We start from the raw sequence: 12,606 nt of genomic DNA on the forward strand, positions 1-12,606 counted from the left end.
TAATAGGATAGGAGGGTGGGGGTTTGTCTCCAGCTCCTCTGCTTGAGCTGCCATCTCATCCAGTGCCCTGAGTAGATGGAATGGAACACTGATAATAAAATGTCTATTAACAATAAATAAATACATACATACATACATACATACATATATACATACAAACAGGATCACATCACTGTGTTATTTTTGGATAAGTTAATCTAGATTTGCCATACATATATCTTGCACTACTGTTATAATTAAAAGTATAAATAAAAGAAATATAAGAAGGAAAGGTAGCCATAAAAATCATGTTTATGGCTTCAGAAAGTTTCATAATAGAATAGAATTTCTATTCTATTTGTTCCTATCCCTTTTGTTCTTAGATTTTTTAATCCAATCAACAATGGTCTTTATATATTTTTTTAATTCAATGAATCCTGGAGGCATCCCTAGGAAGTAAATTAGAAGCCTAATGGAGAGGCCCTGGGTAGCTCAGTGGTTGAGCATCTGCCTTTGGCTCAGGTCATGATCCCAGGGTCCTGGGATCGAGTCCAACATTGGGATCCCTGAGAGAGTCTGCTTCTCCCTCTGCCTATGTCTCTGCCTCTCTCTGTATGTCTCTCATGAATGAATGAATAAATAAAAACTTTTTTAAGAAGTATGATGGAATAATGACTTCCATTTTACTGATAAGGAGTCAGAAAAGCAGCGTTATGGATCTCATTCAACAGGGCATAGAATGTCCATAGCAGAGCTAGAAATAGAAATCTGATATTTTTTCTAGTAACTTCACCCCATGATGCCTCCAATTATCTCACAGGATAGCGAAAAAATCTAAAAATAAATTTTAGTTAAAAATATATATCCTACAAAGCCCTGTATGTGTATATATATTTTTGTGATGAGAGAACAAGAATGGGAGAACAAGAGAGTGAGAGAAAAAAATCTTTGAGAATGAGTTGAGGAGAAATGCTGCAGATCATGGAATGAGGTATGAGGTTCTGATGCTGCCCTCCACCTCAGAAGATATCGTCCGGTCTCATATAGGCTGCACTTCAAATCCTTTGTAGACATATACTAATTTCTTTCTTTTTAAGATTTTATTTATTTATTTGAGGGAGAGAGCAGAAGTAGGGGGAGGGAGAGGCAGAGGGGGAAGCAGACTCCTTACTGAACAGGGAGCCCAATGTGGGGCTAGATCGCAGGAACCTGAGATCATGACCTGAGAGGAAGGCAGATGCTTAACTGACTAAGCCACCCAGGCACCCCAACATATACAGATTTCAATATTCTTTTTCTAACTGAAATTTAGAATGGAGCCCTTTCCTAAATTGGATTTGAATAATAATGGAAAATAATATATACAACATATAAAATGACTTATATAAAAGAGTTATCATAACTAAAACTGATAAAATACTAAGCAACAAGTGCAAATTTGTTTTAAAGCTACAATCTTTCGAAAAAGAATTTTAAACATTAGGAATGAAAGCAATATATGAATGCATGGTTTACTACCAAAAGAGTGAATTTAGGCTGTATAATTAACCTGTTTGTCTATTTGTAAGAAATATAATACAGTTGTTCTGTGTGTATGTTAATCAACCAAATTGCTTATCAGATAAATCTGTTCTTCTACTTAAAAAGCCCTGATAAGTAACATGTATTATAAGTACTAGTACTGAATTACATGCTCCTAATAAATGAATCAAAATATTCCATCCAAGCTTTCTTTTTAAAAACAAGTCACATAACCTCAAGTTATTTACATAAAAATCTCATTAGGTTTTCATTCTATATTGATTATATAATAGTTTTATAGTTAAAATTCTCAAAATGGATAGCAAAATAAATGGTAGTCAGGTTCTATGTAGATTCAAATAATCCACCATAACAGCCAGCATAAGTATTCTCATATATTTTCATTGCATCAAATTCTCCAGTGAAAGACAGCCTATATTACTGTCAGAATGGAAGGAATAATTAGAACACTAAACACACTCAGCCATTAATTTGTAATTCATTTAGAAGACACCCAAAGCTGATTCATTCCTTGAATTGAACTAAATAAAACCTAACTTGATTTGTTAGAAATGTGCTGGGGTCTCAACATTACCAATGTTGATAGAATCTTTTTGCTTATTTTTTTAAAGATTTTATTAATTTATTCACGAGAGAGAGAGAGGCAGAGACACAGGCAGAGGGAGAAGCAGGCTCCATGCAGGGAGCCTGATGTGGGACTCCACACCGGGTCTTCCAGGATTAGGCCCTGGACCAAAGGTGGCACTAAACTACTGAGCCACCTGGGCTGCCCTCTTTTTGCTTATTAAGTAGAAGTTTATGGGGGAAGAGTAGTTACATTTAAAGTTCTTTTTGAAAGGTTTATATTTATTTATTCATGAGACTCAGAGAGAGAGGCAGAGACACAGGCAGAGGGAGAAGCAGGCTCCCCATGGGGAGCCCCATGCAGGACTTGATCCCAGGAACCCAGGATCATGCCCTGAGCCGAAGGCATATGCTCAAACACTGAGCCACCCAAGCGTCCCTATTTTTAAAGTTCTTAAGAGCGGATGGCTGGATGCCTCATTGGTTAAGCTCTGCTTTCAGCGCAGGGTATGAGCCTGGGGTTCAGGGATTGAGTCCCACATCAGGCTTCCTGGGGCGAGCCTGATTCTCCCTCTGCCTATGTCTCTGCCTCTCTCTCTTTCTCAGTCTCTCATGAATAAATAAATAAATTTTAAAAAGGTTATTAAGAGCATATTTTAACCAAGCAAATAAATAAGGTAACAAAAATAATTTATCATTATAACTGTAAATATTGACTTAGAGAAGGATAAAAAGGTGGACCCAAAGAATAAGGTAGATACTGTCTTGAAGTCAAAAATCAGTTTTGTTTTTCAATTGAGCTCTAAAGCCACTTTCACTTTACAAAGAAACTTACTGCCTAAGCCACTGGCTTAAGTTAGAGAGACATATTACACAATGCTCTTGCTGATTTTGTGAAAAGAGTGACATTCCAGTTACATTCCTTGACAATTTAGGTGAAAGCTGAGGCTTGGCCCAAGTGACCAGATAATTGTGTTGATTTTATGTGAATTATATTTAATACAACAGAAAACTTCTGGCCTCTTCACCAGCTTCAATAACATTTCTAGGAATTTAGTTATTTGTTTTTCTTTTAAAAAATAGAATTAGATGTCAAAAGTGTGATGTTGGGGAGCACAGTTTCCTGTTTTAAATGTGTATCTTAGTTAAATGTAGAACTAAACTATTTATTTGTATTCAGAGGTAACCCTTATTCCTTTAGTGTTCCATAGGCTGTGCACTATTCAGGTCTATTTCAATCATCAGTCAAGACACTAGGCAGCACTGCTGAGATATCAAACTTGTTTTATGAAATTCTGTTTACCTTTCCACTTGACAATGGGCTCATTAATAGCAGAGATCATACCTCTTTACTTTTTTTTATACCTCTTTACTTTCATTTTCACTGTAAAAATGAATTAATAATGTACTTGATTAAAAAAATAGTCAAACTCTCAGAAAGGTATAAAATGAGCTACATCCTCTCTTCCTTATTTACAAATTCCTATTCTAAACAACAAAGACAACTGCTATAAGTAATTTCCTTCTTTTCAAATAATAAATTTATTTTTTATTGGCGTTCAATTTGCCAACATACAGAATAACACCAAGTGCTCATCCTATCAAGTGCCCACCCTCAGTGCCCATCACACATTCACCCCCATGCCCCGCCCTCCTCCCCTTCCACCACCCCTAGATCGTTTCCCAGAGTGAGGAGTCTTTATGTTCTGTCTTCCTTTCTGATATATCCTACCCAATTCTCCCATCACTTCTATTCCCTTTCACTATTACTTATATTCCCCAAATAAATGAGAACATATAATGTTTGTCCTTCTCCGATTGCCTTACTTCACGCAGCATAATACCCTCCAGTTCCATCCACTTTGAAGCAAATGGTGGGTATTTGTCGTTTCTAATGACTGAGTAATATTCCATTGTATACATAAACCACATCATCTTTATCCATTCATCTTTCCATAGACACTGAGGCTCCTTCCAAAGTTTGGCTATTGTGGACATTGCTGCTAGAAACATCAGGGTGCAGGTGTCCCGGCGTTTCATTGCATCTGTATCTTTGGGGTAAATCCCAAACAGTGCAATTGCTAGGTCGTAGGGCAGGTCTATTTTTAACTCTTTGAGGAAACTCCACACAGTTTTCCAGAGTGGCTGCACCAGTTCACATTCCTACCAACAGTCAAGAGGGTTCCCTTTTCTCCGCATCCTCTCCAACATTTGTGGTTTCCTGCCTTGTTAATTTTCCCCATTCTCACTGGTGTGAGGGGGTATCTCATTGTGGTTTTGATTTTTATTTCCCTGATGGCCGGTGATGCGGAGCATTTTCTCTGTGCTTGGTGGCAATGTCTATGTCTTCCTCTGTGAGATTTCTCTTCATGTCTTTTGCCCATTTCATGATTGGATTGTTTGTTTCTTTGCTGTTGAGTTTCATAAGTTCTTTATAGGTCTTGGAAACTAGCCCTTAATCTGATAGGTCATTTGCAAATATCTTCTCCCATTCTGTAGGTTGTCTTTTAGTTTTGTTGACTATATCCTTTGCTGTGCAAAAACTTCTTATCTTGATGAAGTCCCAATAGTTCATTTTTGCTTTTGTTTCTTATGCCTTCATGGATGTATCTTGCAAGAAGTTACTGTGGCCGAGTTCAAAAAGAGTGTTGCCTGTGTTCTCCTCTAGGATTTTGATGGAATCTTGTCTCACATTTAGATCTTTCATCCATTTTGAGTTTATCTTTGTGTATGGTGAAAGAGAGTGGTCCAGTTTCATTCTTCTGCATGTGGATGTCCAATTTTCCCAGTACCATTTGTTGAAGAGACTGTCTTTCTTCCAATGATTAGTCTTTCCTCCTTTATCGAATATTAGTTGACCATAAAGTTGAGGGTCCACTTCTGGATTTTCTATTCTGTTCCATTGTTCTATGTGTCCGTTTTTGTGCCAGTACCACAGTATCTTCATGATCACATCTTTGTAGTACAACCTGAAATCTGGCATTGTGATGCCCCCAGCTATGGTTTTCTTTTTTAAAATTCCCCTGGCTATTCGGGGTCTTTTCTGATTCCACACAAATCTTAAAATAATTTGTTCTAACTCTCTGAAGAAAGTCCATGTTATTTTAATAGGGATTGCATGAAACGTGTAAATTGCCCTGGGTAACATTGACACTTTCACAATATTAATACTGCCAATCCATGAGCATGGAATATGTTTCCATCTCTTTGTGTCTTCCTCAATTTCTTTCAGAAGTGTTCTATAGTTCTTAGGGTATAGATCATTTACCTCTTTGGTTAGGTTTATTCGTAGGTATCTTATGCTTTTGGGTGCAATTGTCAATGGGATTGACTCCTTAATTTCTCTTTCTTTAGTCTCATTGTTAGTGTATAGCAATGCCCCTGATTTCTGGGCATTGATTACAAAATCAATCCTGCCACAATTCGAAATTGCTGGAGGAGTTCTAGCAATCTTGGGGGTGGAGGCTTTTGTGTTTTCTACTTAGAGGATCACGTCATCGGCGAAGAGGGAGAGTTTGACTTCTTCTTTGCCAATTTGAATGCCTTTAATGTCTTTTTGTTGTCTGATTGCTGAGGCTATTGAATGCCTTTAATGTCTTTTTGTTGTCTGATTGCTGAGGCTAGGGCTTCCAGTACTATGTTGAATAGCAGTGGCAAGAGTGGACATCCCTGTCTTGTTCCTGATCTTAGGGGAAAGGCTCCCAGTGCTTCTCCATTGAGAATTATATTTGCTGTGGGCTTTTCGTAGATGGCTTTTAAGATGTTGAGGAATGTTCCCTCTGTCCCTACCCTCTGAAAAGATTTGATCAGGAATGGATGCTGTATTTTGTCAGATGATTTCTCTGCATCTAATGAGAGGATCATATGGTTCTTGGTTTTTCTCTTGCTGATATGATGAATCACATTGATTGTTTTACGAGTGTTGAACCAGCCATGTGTCCCAGGAATAAATCCCACTTGGTCATGGAGAATAATTTTCTTAATGTACTGTTGTATCCTATTGGCTAGGATCTTGTTGAGAATTTTTGCATCCATGTTCATTAGGGATATTGGTCTGTAATTCTCCTTTTTGGTGGGGTCTTTGTCTGGTTTTGGAATTAGGGTGATGCTGGCCTCATAGAACGAATTTGGAAGTATTCCATCTCTTTCTATCTTTCCAAACAGCTTTAGTAGAATAGCTATGGTTTCTTCTTTAAAAGTTTGATAGAATTCCCCTGGGATGGCATCTGGCCCTGGACTTTTGTGTCTTGGGAGGTTTTGAATGACTGCTTCAATTTCCTCCCTGGTTATTGGCCTGTTCAGGTTTTTTGTTTCTTCCTGTTCCAGTTTTGGTAGTTTGTGGCTTTCCAGAAATACATCCATTTCTTCTAGATTGCCTAATTTATTGGCGTATAGCTGTTCATAATATGTTTTTAAAATCGTTTGTATTTCCTTGGTGTTGGTAGTTATCTCTCCTTTCTCATTCATCATTTTATTATTTTGAGTCTTCTCTCTCTTCTTTTTAATAAGGCTGGCTAATGGTTTATCTTATTAATTCTTTCAAAGAACCAACTCCTGGTTTTGTGGATCTGTTCCACACTTCTTCTGGTCTCGATTTCATTGAGTTCTGCTCGAATCTTTATTAATTCTCTTCTTCTGCTGGGTGTAGGATCTATTTGCTGTTTTTTCTCCAGCTCCTTTAGGTGTAAGGTTAGCTTTTGTATTTGAGTTCTTTCCAGTTTTTGGATGGATGCTTCTCTGCAATGTATTTCCCCCTCAGGACTACTTTTGCTGCATCCCAAAGATTTTGAACGGTTGTATCTTCATTCTCATTAGTTTCCATGAATATTTTAAATTCTTCCTAAATTTCCTGGTTGACCCTTTCATCTTTTAGCAGGATGGTCCTTAACCTCCAAATGGTTGAAGTCCTTCCAAACGTCTTGTTGTGATTTAGTTCTAATTTGAAGGCATTATGGTCTGAGAATATGCAGGGGATGATCCCAATCTTTTGGTATCGGTTCAGACCCAATTTGTGACCCAGTATGTGGTCTATTCTGGATAAAGTTCCATGTGCACTTCCGACGAATGTGTATTCACTTGCGTTGGGATGAAAGTTCTGTAGATATCTGTGAAATCCATCTGGTCCAGTGTATCATTTAAAGCTCTCGTTTCTTTGGAGATGTTGTGTTTAGAAGACCTATCGAGTGTAGAAATCACTAGTTGAAGTCACCAAGTATAAGTTTATTATTATATAAGTATGCCTTGACTTTGGTTATTAGTTGATTGATATTTTGGCAGATCCCACATTCGGGGCATATATATTGAGGATTGTTAAGTCCTCTTGTTGCATAGGTCCTTTAGGTATGATACAGTGTCCCTGTTCGTCTCTCACTACAGTCTTCGGGGTAAATTTTAGTTTATCTGATATAAGGATGGCTACCCCTGCTTTCTTTTGAGGACCATTTGATTGGTAAATGGTTCTCCAACCTTTTATTTTCAGGCTGTAGGTGTCCTTCTATCTAAAATGAGTCTCTTGTAGACAGCAAATAGATGGGTCCTGCTTTTTTATGCAGTCTGACACCTCGTGCCTTTTGATGGGGTCATTAAGCCCATTCACATTCAGAGGTACCATTGAAAGATATGAGTTTAGTGTCATCATGATATCTATTCAGTCCTTGTTTTTGTGGATTGTTCGACTGGACTTCTACTTAAAGGGGAATTTTAAGAGTCCCCTTAAAATTTCTTGCAGAGTTGGTTTGGATATTCTTTCAGTTCCTGCCTGTCTTGGTAGCTCTTTATCTCTCCTTGCATTCTGAATGAGAGCCTTGCTGGATAAAGTATTCTTGGTGGCATGTTTTTCTCATTGAGGACCCTGAATATATCCTGCCAGCCCTTTCTGGCCTGCCAGGTCTCTGTGGAGAGGTCTGATGTTACCCTAATACTCCTCCTCATAAAATTCAGGGATTTCTTGTCTCTTGATTCTTTTAGGATCTTCTCTTTATCTTTGGAATTTGCAAGCTTAACTATTAAATGTGGAGGTGTTGAATGGTTTTTATTGATTTTAGGGGGGGATCTATTTCCTGGATCTGAATGCCTGTATCCCCTCCTAGATTAATGTTTTCAGCTATCATTTTTCAAACACATATTCTGGACGTGTGTCCCTTTCGGCGCCCTCGGGAACCCCAATTAAACGTAGGTTTTTCTTCCTTAGGCTGCTTTATTTCCCTTAATCTATCCTCATGGTATTTTAATCGTTTGTCTCTTTTTTCCTGTTTTCCTTTGCCATCAACTTGTCTTCTATGTCACTCACTCACTCTTCCACCTCGTTAACCCTCGTCGTTAGGACTTCTAGTTTGGATTGCATCTCATTCAATTGATTTTTAATTTCTGCCTGATTAGATCTAAATTCTGCAGGCATGAAGTCTCTTGAGTCCTTTACGCTTTTTTCTAGAGCCACCAGTAGCTTTATAACAGTGCTTCTGAGTTGGCTTTCTGACATTGAATTGTAATCCAGATTTTGTAACTCTGTGGGATAGAGGATTGTTTCTGATTCTTACTTCTGAGGTGAGGTTTTCCTTCCAGTCATTTTGCTCAGTGCAGAGTAGCCAAAAAGAAGTATTGGGGAAAGGAGAAAAAGTGAGTAGAGAAAGAAGGAAAGAAAAGAGAAAAAGAAAAAAGAAAAAAGGAAGAGAAAAAGGAAAAAGAGAAGAAAAAGAAAAAGAAAGAAGGAAAAAAAGGGTGGGGGAAGCAAAAAGAAATTAAAAAAAAAACCACGGGGGAGTATCTTCTGATTCTGTATACTTTAAGTCCCTTGGCTTCCCCTGGAACTTGTCCGTCTAGCTGGTCTTCTGGGGGAGAGGCCTGTTGTGCTGATTTTCAGGTGTTAGCACTTGGGGGAGCTGCTCAGCTCCCTGCCTGGTGCAGGGCTCAGTGGGGGTTGTTTACCCCGTGAGGCCCCAGGAGGAACAACCACAGAGGCGGCGGCCAGCTATGGAGCTCTGGATTCAGCTCCCGCAGTAGGTACAGAGCTTTCAGTCTGCAGGGGCCTGTATGCTCCGGGGGTGGGGCCGCTGATCTGCTCAGCTTGGGGTAGGAGTGTCCTTGCTGTCCTGGGCCTTCCTGGCTTCTGCCTGTCCCGGGGGGAGGCCGGATTCTGGGCTGTGTCCCTGGCGCCCTGTGCTCCCGGGCCTGCGCTGTTGGATTCGCGCTACCGGCCCGCAGCCCCCTCCGCTTGGAGCCTCCGCTCAAGCCCATGGGGAGCTGCTCCCGGGTCCAGCCGTGCGCGCTGCAGCCTTTTAGGGAGCTCGGCGCACTCTCCTGGGGCGCAGGTGTCTGTTAGTCTCAGGGAGCCCGAGGGCATCCCCGCCCTCCTGCGGTCCTGCTCTAACTCCCTGCCAGCACCTTTCCCGCCCGGGAAGATTGGTGAAGTTCCTGCTTCTCCGGGTCGGTGCTTTCCTGTCCTGGGAACACTCGCCTGGGCCTTAGCCCGGCTTCTCCCGGGGCCCCTCCCCCTTGGATGCCTTTTCTTTCTTTATTTCTTTTTTCCCCCGTCTTCCTACCTTGATAGAAGCACGAAATCTTCTCACTGTAGCATTCCAGCTGTTCTCTCTTTAAATCTCAGGTCTAATTCGTAGATTTTCAGGATGATTTGAAGGTTATCTAAGTAATTTGGTGAGGACAGGTGATTTGGGGACCCTACTTTTCCGCCATCTTGCCCCTCCTCAGAGGGATGGTTTAAATAGATGATAGGCATTAAGGAGTGAAATTCTGATGATCACCAGGTGTCATAAGTACTTAATCAGTATATTGTACACCCTAAATTAATATTACACTGTATTTTAACTAATTGGAATTTAAATTAAAGTTTAAAAGAATTAAAAATAAAATAAAAAATAAAGATTATTTAGAACCCCTCCCCCCAAAGAAAGTTCTTGCATCCCAGGATAAATTCAACTTGGTCAGAATTTATGAATCTTTTAATATGCTGTTTAATTCAGTTTGCTACTACTTGTTTAAAAATTTTGCATGTATATTCATCGGGGTTATTGGTCTGTAGTTTTCTTATAGAGCCTTTGTCTGACTTTGAATCAGGGTAATGCTGGCCTCTAAAAATGTGTTTGGGTGTTTCTTGCCTTTTTTTTTACAGCTTTCATAGACCTAGTGTATGTAGCATCCCATTACCATTCTGAGACAGAGGAGGTAGAAACCAGTTGCTTGGTAGCACTCTGAAAATCTGGGATACTGAATATTTGATACATCTCTTACCCTCTTCAAGAAGAAGCTGGGATCCAAGGGTTTCCTCCTAATACTATGGTGCTATGCCAATGGTAGGGATTATAATGAGAGTATCTCCAATTTTCTTACCAGTTTCAATGTGGCTAGTTTTACACTTGCCCTGGGGCCAGGAACCTCTAACTTGTTTCTTGATTTCTCACAAAAGAACTTCTATGTGTATTGCTGTGGAACTGATAGGTCTGTCAGGGGAAAGACAGTTTAGGGCTTCCTATTCTACTATCTTGCTGATGTCACTTCCATTATTTTTTTATAGGTTAACACTAGAATTTCAAAGGTTTAGACTGATTATTAGTTTATATGACTCTCACGTATTACTCTTTTTTTTTCTAAAGAGAACATATTATATTTTGGCAGTTTTAAATTGTATTACGTATTTGAAACATTGTAGTGCTCTTTGGCTCTCAATGTTGATTTTTTATAAATCCTAAAATCATGTAAAGTTGTTAAAAGATCTTAAAATATATTGCAATTAACCTGAGTAGCTTGCTAAATACTAATTTAATTTGTAAATTTCTTCTTTCTGCTACAAGTTATGAGAAGATATTTTAAGAAAATCTCAGGGTATAAATAGAAGTAACAGAAAATTAGAATTCAAATGAAATTACAAATAAATCCAGGAGGTTTCATAGACCTATAGTCCTTTTGGGAATAAAAAAGTCACTTAAAATTTTGGTAAGTTTATTTTCATAATATGGCTTAATTACTGACAGACAATGGATTCTGATCAGTGCACCCCAACCAGAAGAATAAGGACAGTGTTTTACAACTTTGACTTATCATAAGAATCACCTGGCCATTTTTTAAAAGATTTTATTTGTTTGAGAGAAAGAGAGAGAGAGAGAGAGAGAGAGAGAGAGAGAGAATGAGCAGAGGGGTGGGGCAGAGGGAGATATAGAGCAGACTCCCCTCTGGGCAGGGACCCTGACATAGGGCTCAATCCCAGGACCCTAAGATTTGACCTGATCCAAAGGCAGATGCTTAACCGACTGAGCCACCCAGGCACCCCTCAGCTGGCCATTTATTAAGAATACTATTTTTAGGTCTTCCCTTAGAGATTCTGATTTGCTAGATTTTGGATAATATCCAGACATTTATTTTGACACAGCACATCCACCCTCAACACACAGTGATTCCTATGGTAAGGCAAGGTTGGGAAACAGTATACTGCCTTGACAAATTCAAGATACTGACTGCTATAAACTGTTAATTCCAGGGGCTGAAAAGAAGAGAATGCTATTAGTACCCATTATCAGCGACTTGCTTAAAAAGTTAAACCTCCATATTTTTGCAAACCTGACTGGAACAGCTACCCATCTTCTTTCTTCCATTCTCCTTGTAGTCCAAACATAATCCTAAACATGCCAAGACTCCAAAGAAATAAAAATAAATAGGCGATCTTACTAGAAAGAAAAGCTGAGGACCCCTACAAACAATAGCTTTTTTGCTTTGCTGATTCTACTACAAGGCAAAATACCAAAGATTGTTAGATCACAAGTCAGAAGAGACTTGAGTTCTAATCAAAGTTTAATCATTTGATAGATATACAGTATTTTCAAATAATTTAATCATTCTGCATTTAGTATTTTCATAAAGGAAATATAAATAAAAATGTCTACCCTATCTATCTTTTAAAATTTTTGCACAGATTAGAATAAGGTGGCATAAATAAAATACAGTTGGCCCTTGAATAATATGAACGTTAGGGGCACTAACCTCTGCAAAGTCAAAAATCTGTGTATAACTTTGACTCCTCAAAGCCATAAGTACTAAGGGCCTACAGTTGACCAGAATTCTTACCAATGAAATAAACATTTGATTAACAAATACATACTGTATTCTTACAATGAAGTAAGCTAGAGAAGAACATGTTATTAATAAAATTATAAAAGAAAATGCATTTATAGTACTGTACTGTATTTAAAAATCTGCATGTAAGTAGACCCATGCAGTTCAGACCCATGTTGTTCAAGGGTCAATTGTAACTTTAAACTATAAATAACTATGCATATGTTAGAATGATTTTTACTACTGAAGAGCCAAAATCTAATACAAGTAGTATTTCCATACATAGATTGTTATAATAACAATCAGAATGATTTTGTAGTTCATAAAATTCAAAAATACAGCATCCAGATTTTTAAAATGCTACTTTAATTCCCTAATTTATATAGACCTATTTTCATTCCACAAGTGGAATGAAAGCATATTTTCTTACAGTTTGGTTAATACAAGAAACTAAAGCACACA

General features: G+C 38.5%; 1 protein-coding gene across 6 annotated transcripts in view; it reads right to left on the reverse strand.

The window, feature by feature from the left end:
• HDX (highly divergent homeobox) overlaps positions 1 to 12,606 on the reverse strand; it is a 280,874-nt gene that overhangs the window by 155,778 nt on the left and 112,490 nt on the right. The gene's annotated exons all lie outside the window — the stretch shown is intronic.

This window comes from Canis lupus, chromosome X (genome assembly GCF_003254725.2).
Source record: "Canis lupus dingo isolate Sandy chromosome X, ASM325472v2, whole genome shotgun sequence".
NCBI classification, from domain to species: domain Eukaryota; kingdom Metazoa; phylum Chordata; class Mammalia; order Carnivora; family Canidae; genus Canis; species Canis lupus.